Below are 12,809 nucleotides of genomic sequence, written 5' to 3' on the forward strand. Positions count from 1 at the left end.
AGGGCACTCCCCTTAATATGACAAACACATAACATAAATAGAGACACAACATCAAAATCAAAAGAACATAAAATGGGCTTCCTAATATCTCCAAAAGTGGGACTTACAGATTTTAGAAATACAGTATGCAAAGCCACATGGGCACCTTCCTTACAATATTTTGCAAGATAGAGCTACAAACCACCACCTAGAAGTGCCTTAGACAACATTGTGGGCCTTCCTTATATAGGTAATTTTCCACCACCTAGAAAGGTTCTAGACATTTAGCTAGTTTTACCTCAACATGGGGGTGCAACAGTGTGAGGGGATGTCGGGATGAGTTTCAAGTGCAGGCAAAAAATGGCCTCAAAATATATATAATTTATATGACTGAAAATGCTAATTATGAAATGACACTTCAATATATTATATAACATTGACATACCACGCTGAACCCACAATATTGGGTACCACTTTTGGGGGACGAAGGAAATCGCAAAATGATGAAAAATTCCCATATTGAATTTTATGTATGTTTGCGTGAACATGCTAACAATGTTCACGTGAACATAAAACTATTATATGTTTACGTGAACATATTGAGTTTAAATAAGGTATATTTGCACAAACTTACCTTATTAATATGTTCACACACACATATTTTAACGGCAATTTTGTGATTAAAATTCCATTTTTCCATTTGAGATCTTGATAAATTTGGTTTTTTAATGTTCGCGCAAACACAAATTATTTTACATGTTTGTGTGAACATGTTAACTTAAATTTCCAATCACCAGATTATTTTGCCTGTGCGTTAGCATGCACATATGTTTGCGCAAACATGTCAATTTACAAATTTTTGGTGTTTTTTTCTTATAAAAAATGAATTTGTCTCTTTTGACCCCCAAAATTGAGATTGAATGATCTCCTACTATAAAATAAAAAATGCCAATTTGTGTTGCTTGGAGCAAGCTTTTCGATGACTATAATTATAATACATATTACATTCATTAAAACTTTCAAATATGAGTTTAACTCATTATAGGTTCATTAACGGTTAAACATCAACTAACTTCGACACTTTAGGAAAATTTGTAAATTAGGTCAAAAAAATTTGAAAAATATCTAGGAAATAGGTTGTTGAGATAGCTTTCTATTAAAAAAAAAAGATTTATGATAAATTGAGTTCAAGTTATTTGTGTCAAAATGAATGTATGTCTGAATTATGATTGATGTCACTTCAAAACTTCATAAAATATACAATATTCAACGAAATTAAATCAAACCAAATGCATCCTCTGGGTATTGATGTTACAAATCCAACACTGAAAGAATTACCTCATTATCATTTTCAGAAAAAAAGTTATGCGTATCAAACAGACTGTCACTCTTTAAAAATATTGATTTTTCATATGTACCACTTTTCGGAGGAGAAGAAAAATTTGACTTAAATAATTTTTCCTTTTAAATTAAAAAATATGATTACAAAGTAGGAATAGAGTACTAGAAATCACTGGTTTATGTCATCTTGAAATTATACATAGTTTTAGAGATATAGTCACTCAAATGTGAGGTTTGTTTCAAAAATATTGATTTTAGTGTCAAAATTGGTCAAAAAGTGGAACCCATTATTGTGGGATCACCCACCAAATATAGTTGAATACAATGAATAGAGAAAATAGAAATGCGATTCACAAACCATAAGTTCAAATTTGAAACTTGAAACTTCATAACCATTACTAATGACCATTTAACAAATTAACTTAGTTCAAGATGCAATATTCAAAATTCATTATTCGAATATGATTCTATGAATATCATATATCATAAAGATGCTAATGATGACAATGAGCCGAATAACATGAAATAGTGAAATAATAATAATGTATCATAGCCATATCAAAGTAAGTACAATCAACAAAATGAAAAAATGTCAATAATGAGAATGGAATCATCTCAAGTGCTCTGTGATCATCCCCTATACCAAAGTCCTCATCACTAAAACTACTAGACTCCTCGTGGGTAAGATCTTGATCCTCTAAAGGAACACCAACTAGCCCTACATTGGCTTCTACTAAATCATCACCCTCATCAATCTGAGCTAGATCCTCTGGCTCCACATCCCATCATTTTGCAAGGCTCTCATTGTACTCACATGTCTTGCGATCTTTGAGCTACAAGTAACCATGTACAACAACCAACTTCTCCACTCTCTGAGAGGTAAGTTTGTTCCTCTTAATAGAGTGAATGAAGCTATAGGTGGACCAATTCCTCTCTATAGCTAAGGAGCTAGACACCTAAGATAGCAAAGTTGAAAGTTACAACTTACAAGTTACAAACAAATGTTCATACAATTTGTAACAAATGATAAATGGTAAATCAATGATTAATAATTATTGAATCAATGAATTATAAATTAAAATTAGTAAAGTAAAACCCTTAAAGTTAAGATTATAAAGGGTTGGAATTAGTAATTAGCATTACAAACCTGCGAAAGCAGTTGGATGGCTAGTGAGGTGATCTTTGACTTTTGTGACTCATGACATTTCCCCCACAAAATGAGATTCTTTTGTGCCATGGTTTTGAGATCCACCTTTTCAATATCCAAGTATCCTACAAGTTACAAGTTTTAAAGTTTACAACATAATATTAAAATAACTTAAATAAAGTTATGTCTTATAATTAAAGTAACAATTAATTATTAAAAGAACTTATAATTATAAAGAATTTAGAGCACTGAAACAAGATTTAAGGATTACCTGAAAGACTAGCAAATTTAGACCACTCGGTACGAATCTCACTAGCAGTCTCGATATCATACATTTTGGCAATGCAACAAAAGAACCAATTCTTCACCTCATCATCTCAAAGTGATGTGACTCTACCAGGCCTAGGTATGTACCACTTCGGGTTCAATGCATAGATAGCCATGTGCAAAGGAGTGTTCAACTTCTCCCACCTACAGTGAATGATAGGCTCAATGTGCTCCGTATAGAATGCTAGAGTGGGCTCTCTCTCACGCACAACAACCCTCATCTACCCAAGAATGGAATCAATGCGCTCATAAACCTCTCCAAGGCTAGGTGAATCTACATCTCCACATCTAATCACTTGAAACACTGGAGTAATGATGGAGACTATGTATTTTGCGTCATTCCAAAATTGATCATTCTTCACTATCTCCTTTACTCTCTTCCCCTACTCTATTCTAGACTCAGGCCATCGATTCCATTCTTGTGTCATAACCATGAGTTGCAATGGGTCTTGCAACTTAATCATTGTCTCCAAGAGAATATAATATGATGTGTACCTAGTCTCAACTGGTTTTAGGAATTGCTTCTTTGTGAAGCTCCTGAAAAGTGCATGTGATCTATGGTGATTGCAGATAAACATTTGCACCTCTCTCCCATCATTAACCACCTTTCTAATCCACTATATTTTCCTCATGTCTTTGAGTGCATTGTTCATGGCATGTACACAACATGGAGTCCACCAAATATGCCTATAGGCTTCCTCAACAAGCCTCCCTGCAACTTTGCACACATGTGTTGCATCTGTCACAACTTGGACCACATTTTGTGGCCTAACCTCCTCAATGGCTTCCCTAAGCACATGAAACTGAAAATCAACATCTCTATGATGCCTTGAATAATCAATTGACTTAAAAAAGTACGGACCCTCGATGCATGTAACCATAATGTTGATGAGTGGACGATGACTAATGTCTATCCACCCATCAAGATAATGCTATAGCCTAAATCCATCCAACATTCTTTCATCTGCTCCATCAAGATCCCAACCTTGTCATAGGCTCTATCCAACACTGTGGTCTTCAACTTGTGGTCACCTAGTGGCACATATGATGGCTCTCCCTCATTCATTGCCATGGACATCATCCTCACAAAATAGGGAGATCAAGCCACATGTGTAGAGATGTCATTGGCAAAGAAGAAATCACCAACAACATCATCTAAGTGGTCCCTTGTGTGTATCTTAAATAAATGAGCAATGGGGTTACTACCACTATGACTTGTAGTTTCTTTTTATTTCCCCCTACCATTATCCCCTACTGAACTATGTGTAGGTGAGGAAAATGATGGTGTAGGTGACATATTCCCTGCTCTCTAATGCAAGATATGAGTAGATGTATCTCGTTTCCCTTGTAACTATTGTATATTATGTACCTGTTGCCTAGCAGACAAAGATCTAGGCACTAGAACATTACTATCATCAGGAATGCCCCATAGTTTGTTCACTTCAATTTTGTATTTCACATTCTTAAGATTTGACAAGAATATGTATGGGTTTACACCATAGCCACTCCAAAAAAGGATGTGTGAATTAACTCTTGCAATGCTACCAAACCATTTTGGGCCACATATATTGCACTTCCATTTACATGTGCCACCTCCTGAAGGTGTAGGGCATGTAATTTTCATAGAAAACTATTTTAGAGGGGACTTTGGATCATAAGGACCCCAAGCATACTTTGTCAAAATATCTGAAAGGAAATCAATAGAAGGCACCCCTGGTGCAACATAAGGAGGCTCTTCCTCAGTCTCAAATTGACCACCTACATCAGTCCCATGATCACTTCCTTCGAACTCAGGCTCATAATTAGATGCACTTGCCTCATTAATTTCTATGTCTTCTGCACTTTGGCTGGATCTAGATGCCATTTATAAAACTGCATTTCACGAAATGAAAATAAAATTATAAAAATGATCATGATACATTTCAGACCAAGTAAAAAAAAGTTATACAAACTAGTTTCAGCCTACTTAAAACTTAAAACTTTACTATTTAATTTTAGCATTTACTATTTAAAAATATTTAAAAAGAAAGCTAAATACTAAATACTAAATGCATTTCAGCATATGCCATATTGCCATATTTTTATTTTAAGAACAATGAAAAAAATTTAAAATTAATATAGATAATAAAAATCATAGAACTATCAACTATCAACAAGATTCAAGAATGAAACATTCAAAAATTTAAATTGAAACTTGAAAGAAAAATTAAAAACTAAATTAAAAAAATTATAAACTGATTTCTAAAACCAAAAAAAGTTATAAAATAAATAAAACCTACCTTGAACTTGAGGAGACACTTTCCAAATCAAATCTTCTTGCTCCTATTGCTCCTCTTGATCTTGCAATCCCTTGCAAAATCACCCACTAAGCTCTCACAAACTCCTCCAAACTTTTTTGCTCACTTAGCTCATTGTTGCCCCAAAACAATGAAATGAAAATGAGGTCTATTGGTCATATTAAACCTTCAAATAGACCACATGGGACCCACACCCAATTAGAATTAGCATGCCTAAAAAACAAAATAAAATAAAATGCAAAAACACCTTTTATTTTTTACTTTTTCGACCATCTACCTCGGAGCACCCCACGAGCACCCTAGGAGCACCCACAAACCTAAGCACCTGCCACGTACCTGAGCACTACATCCCACCTGGGTGCTCAATCAGTGCAACAAGGGTGCGGAGGCAAAAAAATTCTTGGCGAGGGTACTCGTGTGCATGACGTACCCACACCGGGTGCTTACGACACTGGGTGCATTGGGGTTTTGACCTAGGTCTGTGCACCCGGGTTACACTACATTTAGCCCTAACCCTTGAGACTGACCAACCCTAAAATTATAATATTTATTAAATTAGAGTCAGCTCAAAATAATTACAAATTATATTTTAAAGTAGCCCAACTTTTAGAGACCATAACTTTTCAATCATAGACCCAATTATCTATTATAACCACTTTTTGAAAAATGATAGCTCTTGGACTACAACAACAAATTGTGCAATCATCCTTTTGTTGAGGTTTGACATTGTTTCAAAACCTCAAAGGTCTTCAAAATTGAGCTCAAAGTTTTTATACCAAAATTGTATCCCAAAAATATTCAATAACTTCAACAATACATATTATATGGCCCAATCAAACTCAACTAGCAAGCTAATATATCAAAGACGAACCTCCACCTAGGAAATCATAACTTTTGAGATTGTATGACCAACTTAATAAAAATAGTAAGTTCCCACAAATAGTAACTTTGCACTAAAATACGCTTATTGAAAATAAATAAACATAAATTTTTGGATTGATGCAAGATTTGGTTTACAAAATGAGAGCAAAGGAAAGTATTGTTCTAAAATGCATTGAGCTCTAAGCTTTGCATAGGCTAGGGTTTTGTGCCCTAGTGCTGACCTTTCCTACTTTGTCTGTTTCATGCAGATGTGTGTGTGTGTGTGTGTGTGTGTGTGTTCTTTAGAGGTGTGTGAGGGATGAGTGCTGTTGTGTGGATTAGCTCTGAGGGAGTTTGTTTATTGAGCTCCTATGATCATGAGCGAGGTTTCCAAGAGTCTCATTCTTGTTGGAGCCTCAACTTGTGTTGGATCTTCTCCTCGAGTAAGTTCATAGGAGAAGGAGACATTTTATGTTAGCAAATGCTCAAAGTTAAATAAAATTAATGGTTGTCTTTTGCGTAGCCAAGATTGGCTTCTGTTGGTTATCCCTCCAGAGGTAGTAATGGAAGATGTGGACTATTTGGCCACACATGCATTGATATGCAAGTTTCTTGGTATCCAAATTTCCTTGTCAGGTCTAGAAGCCTAGATTCGCCATTCCTAGTAGGTGGAAGGTGATATGGATACTATGTTATCTGGTAATAGCTACTTTTTGGTGGCTTTCTCTTACATGTCAAATTGGAACTGGGTCTTTGAGGGAGGCCCATATTTTTATGACCATGTGGGTCTTTTTTATCAAACTCTGGCATCCTGGGTTCAATTCTACTGAGGATCTCCCTTTGAGGGTTCCTATTTGGGTCCACTTATTGCAGCTTCCTTTGGAGTTTTGGTGAGGGAATATCCTTCGACAGATTGTCACTATGCTTGGGAAGCCAACTGCTATAACACATCAATCACTAGATAAAATGATTATTTCTTATTCCCATATTTGTGTTGAAATTGATTTAAATAATCCTTTGCTAGATTCTTTGGAAATTTTCCTAGGCTCTTCCTCTTGGATTCAACAGCTAGACTATGAATCCCTTCCCTTTCGATGCTACATTTGTCATACATATGGTCATTTATAGTGCCAATGCCCTCAAGCCTCTAAAGGAAATGGTACCCCTAGTGAGTTCTCAGGCCCAAGGATGGCTAATGATGGTAAGGGGAATGGTCAAACTGTTAGTATTGGAAAAGGGAAAGTTCAGATTGATAGTATTAGTAAAGGAAAAGCTCAAATGAACACTTCAAGTCAGGGGCAAGGGTCATCCAATACTACCAATTCTAATAAGGATGGTTTTATCCTTGCTTGAAACCATGCTAAGGAGAGGGCTCAGAAGTGATCTCATCTAGATTGACAAGTGGACTTGGGGTTCAATCAATTTGAGGTGCTTGACAACATGGTCATAGAAGAAGGCATTCCTACAGAGGCTCAATGTGGGGTTACTACCTCAGAGGGGAGGAGTTCTATTCTTAGTGGCAACTAGGATGTTGTAGTTCAATAGAAGCCAGAGGCCTCTATTGGCCCTGAGTCTAGTGTCCTTGTGGTTTCTCCAACTCCATAGCAAAAGAATATTCTTCTAGTAGATTTGGTCAAAGATGTGTTTGCCTCTGGTAAAAGAAAGGGATCTTCTCTTTCTTTGGGCCTAATGCAAAGACCATTTATGAAAATCTCTTTTGTTACTCCCTCAAGAGTTGGGCGAAAGTAGGATCAGGAAAAAATTAAACTTACAGGAGATTTACTAGTAGAGTCTGGGGCCATAAAGGCCATAGATGAACATTTTCCCACTCTACTCAATGATTATTCTCTCATGGAATGTGAGGGGGTTGAATAGCATCCCCAAACAAAAAGATATTCATGAGCTAGTGGCTGATCATTCTTTAGATATCCTCTGTATCTAGGAGACCAAGCTTTCAATGGATTCCATTTTTAGATGTGCTCCTAAAATTTGGTTTCTTGGGCAATGCCAATGTGTTGGTGCTTTGGGGAGCTCTGATGGTCTTGCCATTTGTTGGGATCCTAGGAAAGTTACGCCCCTCTTTTAGATCTCTTGCCACTCAGCTCTCTCAATGGTGGCCTCTTCTTTGGAAATTGGAGAGTTGATTCTTGTTACTAATGTGTATGCCCCTAATGATCTCCCTAACAAGATTAAGCTTTGGGCACATATTGGGCATGTGAGAAGCTATCAGCCATTCTTGCCTTGGATTGTGGCTGGGGATTTCAACTTTGTCATCAGTTTGGAGGAGAAGCGGGGTGGTCTAGCTCACTTGGGTCCTTCTAAGCTTCTTTGGGAACATATAGATCTTTTGCATCTCTCTAATGTCAAACCTCTTAATGGGCTCTTTACTTGGAACAATAGAAGGTTTGGAGATGATGCCATCTCAGAATGCTTGGACAAGTTCCTGGTTTCTTGCTTTTGGAATTGTGGCTCTCTTTCTCTCTCTTCTGAAATTCTTGATAGGAGAGGCTCTAACCACTGGCCTATCAAGCTTGTGACTAGTTTTTTTTTTTGTCCCCAAGAAGCCTCCCTTTAAATTCTAGCCGATGTGGCTTTGAGACTCTTCTCTCCATGATTTAATAGCTGACTAGTGGAGATAGGGAAGCCCTACCTATGGCACTGCTGTGTTCTCCTTCTCTAAAAAATATATTATGTCAAAAGGAAGTTGAAGAATTGGAACAAGAATTATTTTGGTAATCTCCACATTATGAAGAAGAGGGCTTAGGATCGTCTTGATGTTATTACTAGGCAGATTCAGAATTTGGGTTTTTCTAAAGCTCTTGGCATAGCAAAATCCCAAGCTTTTAGTGATTTAGCAAAGTGGGATCTTAGAGAAGAAATTTATTGGAAATAGAAGGCTCAAATTGACTAGGTTCAAGAAGGGGACAAGAACAACACATTTTTCCATAAATCTGTGCAGGCTCGATGTAACAGGAGTTACATTTCTTCTCTTGTTACTTCTGACGGGACACATATGACTTCCTCTCAAGCTATGTCTAGCGAAGCTATTTAGGTTCACTAAGCTCTCTTTTTAGATGACTTTCCTCTGATAGAGATTGAGGAGAATATGATCTTGTCCTGTATTCCCTCTTTTGTGACCAAGAAGATGAATGACTCTTATGTTGTCAATTTTTATGTCTAACTTGGAGGAGGTGGTCTTCAGCTTGTGAAAGGGAAAAGCTTTGGGGCCTAATGGCTTCCTCATTGAATTCTTCTAGGAATTTTGGGATATTATCAATCATGACCTTTTGGATGTGGTTATCTCTGAGGAACAAGGGGGTTTTGTGGCTGGATTTTTTTTTTGGATGGGGTGGTTATTGCTTCTGAAGCCATTCACTCTATGTATACTTCTAGAAAACACACCATGTTCATCAAACTTGATATGGCTAAGGCTTATGATAGAGTCAATTGGGTTTTCTTGTGGAAAGTTCTTTTGGCTTTTGGCTTCAATTAGGAATGAGTTAGTTGGGTTTTGAGTTGTGTTACTACTCCCTCCTTCTCAGTCCTTCTTAATGGTGAACCGTTAGAGCTTTTTGGGGCCTCTAGGGGTCTTCGCCAGGGATATCCTCTTTCTCCTTATTTGTTTATCATTATGGCCAAGGGACTTGGTAGACTTATCAAGTCTCATGTTTCCTAAAATATGATTCAGAGTTGGAAATAGGGAAATGGTCTACCCATTCTTTCCCACCTCCACTTTTTTGATCATACGACCCTTGTTGGCAGAGCTTGGATTCATAAAGTTGAAGCCTTTCGGCTCACCTTGGATACTTATTTGGTTGCCTCTAGTCAAAAAATCAATGACCACAAGTCCTCTATTTTTTTCTTCAACACTCTTAAGCCTATCCAGTAGAGGATTGTTAATATCTTAAGACTTCAGATTGAGTCTCTCCCTCTGATTTACTTGGGGGTCCCTATTGTGGTGGGAAGACAACCCGGGCTTTTTTAGTAGCGCTTGCTCGACAAGCTTCAATAGATATTCAATCATTGGACTCATAGGTGGCTCTCTATTGCCAACAAGGTGAATCTCTTGCAATCTATGATTCAGACACTTCCCATATAAAGAAGCATGGTTCAGGCTGCCTTGACATATTTTCTTAAGGAATTTGATGCTCTTTCTCGCCAATTTCTTTGGAACAACAATTTGAAAAATACTAAATGGAGCCTCATCAATTGGGATACTGTCTGTAGGCCAAAAAAGGAAGGAGGCCTCAACCTTCATTCTACTATCTTGTGCAGTCAATCTCTTGTTGCCAAGCTCTATTAGCGTTGGTGTTTCAATCAGTCTCAACTTTGGGTCCATATCCTATCACACAAGTATTTACCTAGCATTGAACCTTTAGATGTTTCCAAGTTTCCTCTTGAGGGAAGAGGCTCTATGGTGTGGAATGCCCTCAAGATTGGTGCTCACCTGGTGAAGAGAAGTCTATTTTGGATATGTAACTGAGGCACCAAGGCTCTATTTTGGAGTGATTCCTGGAATGGGCACCCTCCTCTCTTGTCCTCTCATCTGCACTTATAGCCTCTTTGTGTTTTTTTTCCTTTTTGTTGGATGGAATAAGGTGGCTCATTATAAGGAGGCTCATAACCTAGGCCTTGCTATTGGTTACAGATGGAAGAATTCTTCTAATTGGCTGTTAGGTGGCTCTCTAGGGGATCGATTGGAGCTTTCTCATATCTTGGCTTCTAGGGAGTGCAGCTCTCTACAGAAACTTGATGTTTTGGCTTGGGGAGGTGCTTCTTCTGGCAAGTATTCTGTTTCAGGGTACCTTGCACTGACTAAGCAACTATTTGGCGAGGTGGAGGTCTCTTGGTGGAAGAAAGCTTGGAATAACTTTTCTTGGCCTAAGTGTAACTTTTTCCTCTAGATTTTGGTTTACAATCGTTGTCTTGGGAGAATCTTTGTAAGAGAGGCTTCCAAGGGCCTTCCATTTGTGTCTTATGTTGTAATAGTGAAAAGACTATTTCTCACCTTTTTTTTTCAGTGCCCCTTTGTCAAGAAAATTTGGCACTTCTAGTGGAGTGTGTGGGGATGCACATGCTAGCATGTTTCTTCATTGTCTAAGTTTTGGGACCATTTGGGCCATCCCCCTTCCAAGACCTCTTTTCTTTAGGTTTCTTGGACTATTGGCCCTTCCCTTATTTTATGGCATGTTTGGCTTGAGAGAAATAGGAGGATATTTCATGATGTGCAGCTAGGGATCAGACACTTGTGGGGGGAAATTTCTCATTCTCTTCATGAAACACTATTGGATAAATGTGACTTTGGTGGAGGTTTGGACCTTAGAGATGCTGGTATTTACTCACATGTTTCCTTTCCTCTTCAAGGTGACACTCCCTCTCTCCCCCATAGATGCTCCAAGAATAGAGCTAGGTAGCGCTCTCAGTGTGTTAATTATGAGGGGCATTGGAATCCTCCTTAGGCTGGAGTTCTTAAAATCAACACTAATGACTCTTCTTGAGGAAATCCTAAACCAACTAGCATTGGGGGAGTTGGGTGTGATAGCTCTGGTGATGTTCAATTTTTGTTTTCTATCTACAAGGGTTACCATACAAATAACCTCATGAAAGCCCTTGTTATCTTAGTTGTAATGGAACAATGTTGTCAATGTGGCTAGAGAAGAATTACCTGTGAGACTAACTTGTAGGTGGTTGTGAATTTATTGAATAGACAGAACCTTGTGGATGTGGACTGGCATTTGGCTCTGGTTATTCAACAGATCACTCAGGTACACAATTCTCTAGATTATGTGTCTTTTATGCATATCTATTGGGAGTGGAATGGTGTGGCTGATTACTTGGCTAAATGGGCCTTTGAGCATGTGATAGAATGGAACATTGTTGATCATAGGATGCTTCTCCATGATTTATCTCATAAGCTAGCTCAACTTGTTGACTAGGATAAAACTCTTTAGTGCTCTTTGTTTCCTCTATTGTTCTATTCTCTTTGGTATTCAAAAAAAAATTTACCCCTCTTTTAGTTGCAAGATTTTTCTTACACCTAAGATGCTCCTGCATCATACACCTAGGGTAAATTGAGAAGTCGCCTTGTCATGTCTCAAGTGTGTTCAAAGGAAAACTAGGATGGTTAACCTTCTCCATTATCATCCATGATGAATCTTCTATAGGTCATCCTTTCCATTTGACAAGATATTCTTGATATGTCTCCTTTCTAGTGCTTTTGCCAACATGAATGTCTAGTATATCCTCAATTTCCTTTGTAGCTAAACTAATTGCCAAAATACTCCACTACACTTCTATGACCTCATCTTCAACACCCCCTTCATGATACTTTGTCAAATCTGAAATGTTAAATACTAGCGAAATATCTAGTTCAACAGATAATTCTATTCCATAGGCATTTCCTGAATGATTATTCTTCAGTATATTACATGACCCAAACTTATTCATTTTCAACTTGTTATATGTGCCTACTGAAAATCACTCCTTCCTCAAATGAGCCATGATTTTATCCCCAACTTGAAAGTTCTTATGCGTCCTTTTCTCATTTGCCTTAGCCTTGCACTATGTATTCATCTTGGTAATGTGTTTCCTCACTTCTTCATGGATGCTTTGCAAAATCTCTAGCTTCAACACTAATTGTCTCCCTCTTGACCAACTTCTTCAATTCTGAAGCATTTATGGAACTACTTCCATATATAATCTGGACAAGTGCTTATGTTGACAAAATTATATATGTAATTTTTCCCTTTGGTAAAATAAAATCCTATCTCATTGGCTTATCTCCAACCAAACATCTCAGCAAATTCTCCAAACTCTTATTCACCTCCTCTGTCTGTCCATCACTCTATGGATGATGT

The sequence above is a fragment of the Cupressus sempervirens genome, chromosome 3, assembly GCF_028749045.1.
Source record: "Cupressus sempervirens isolate cs-2001-9-10 chromosome 3, ASM2874904v1, whole genome shotgun sequence".
NCBI classification, from domain to species: Eukaryota; Viridiplantae; Streptophyta; class Pinopsida; order Cupressales; family Cupressaceae; genus Cupressus; species Cupressus sempervirens.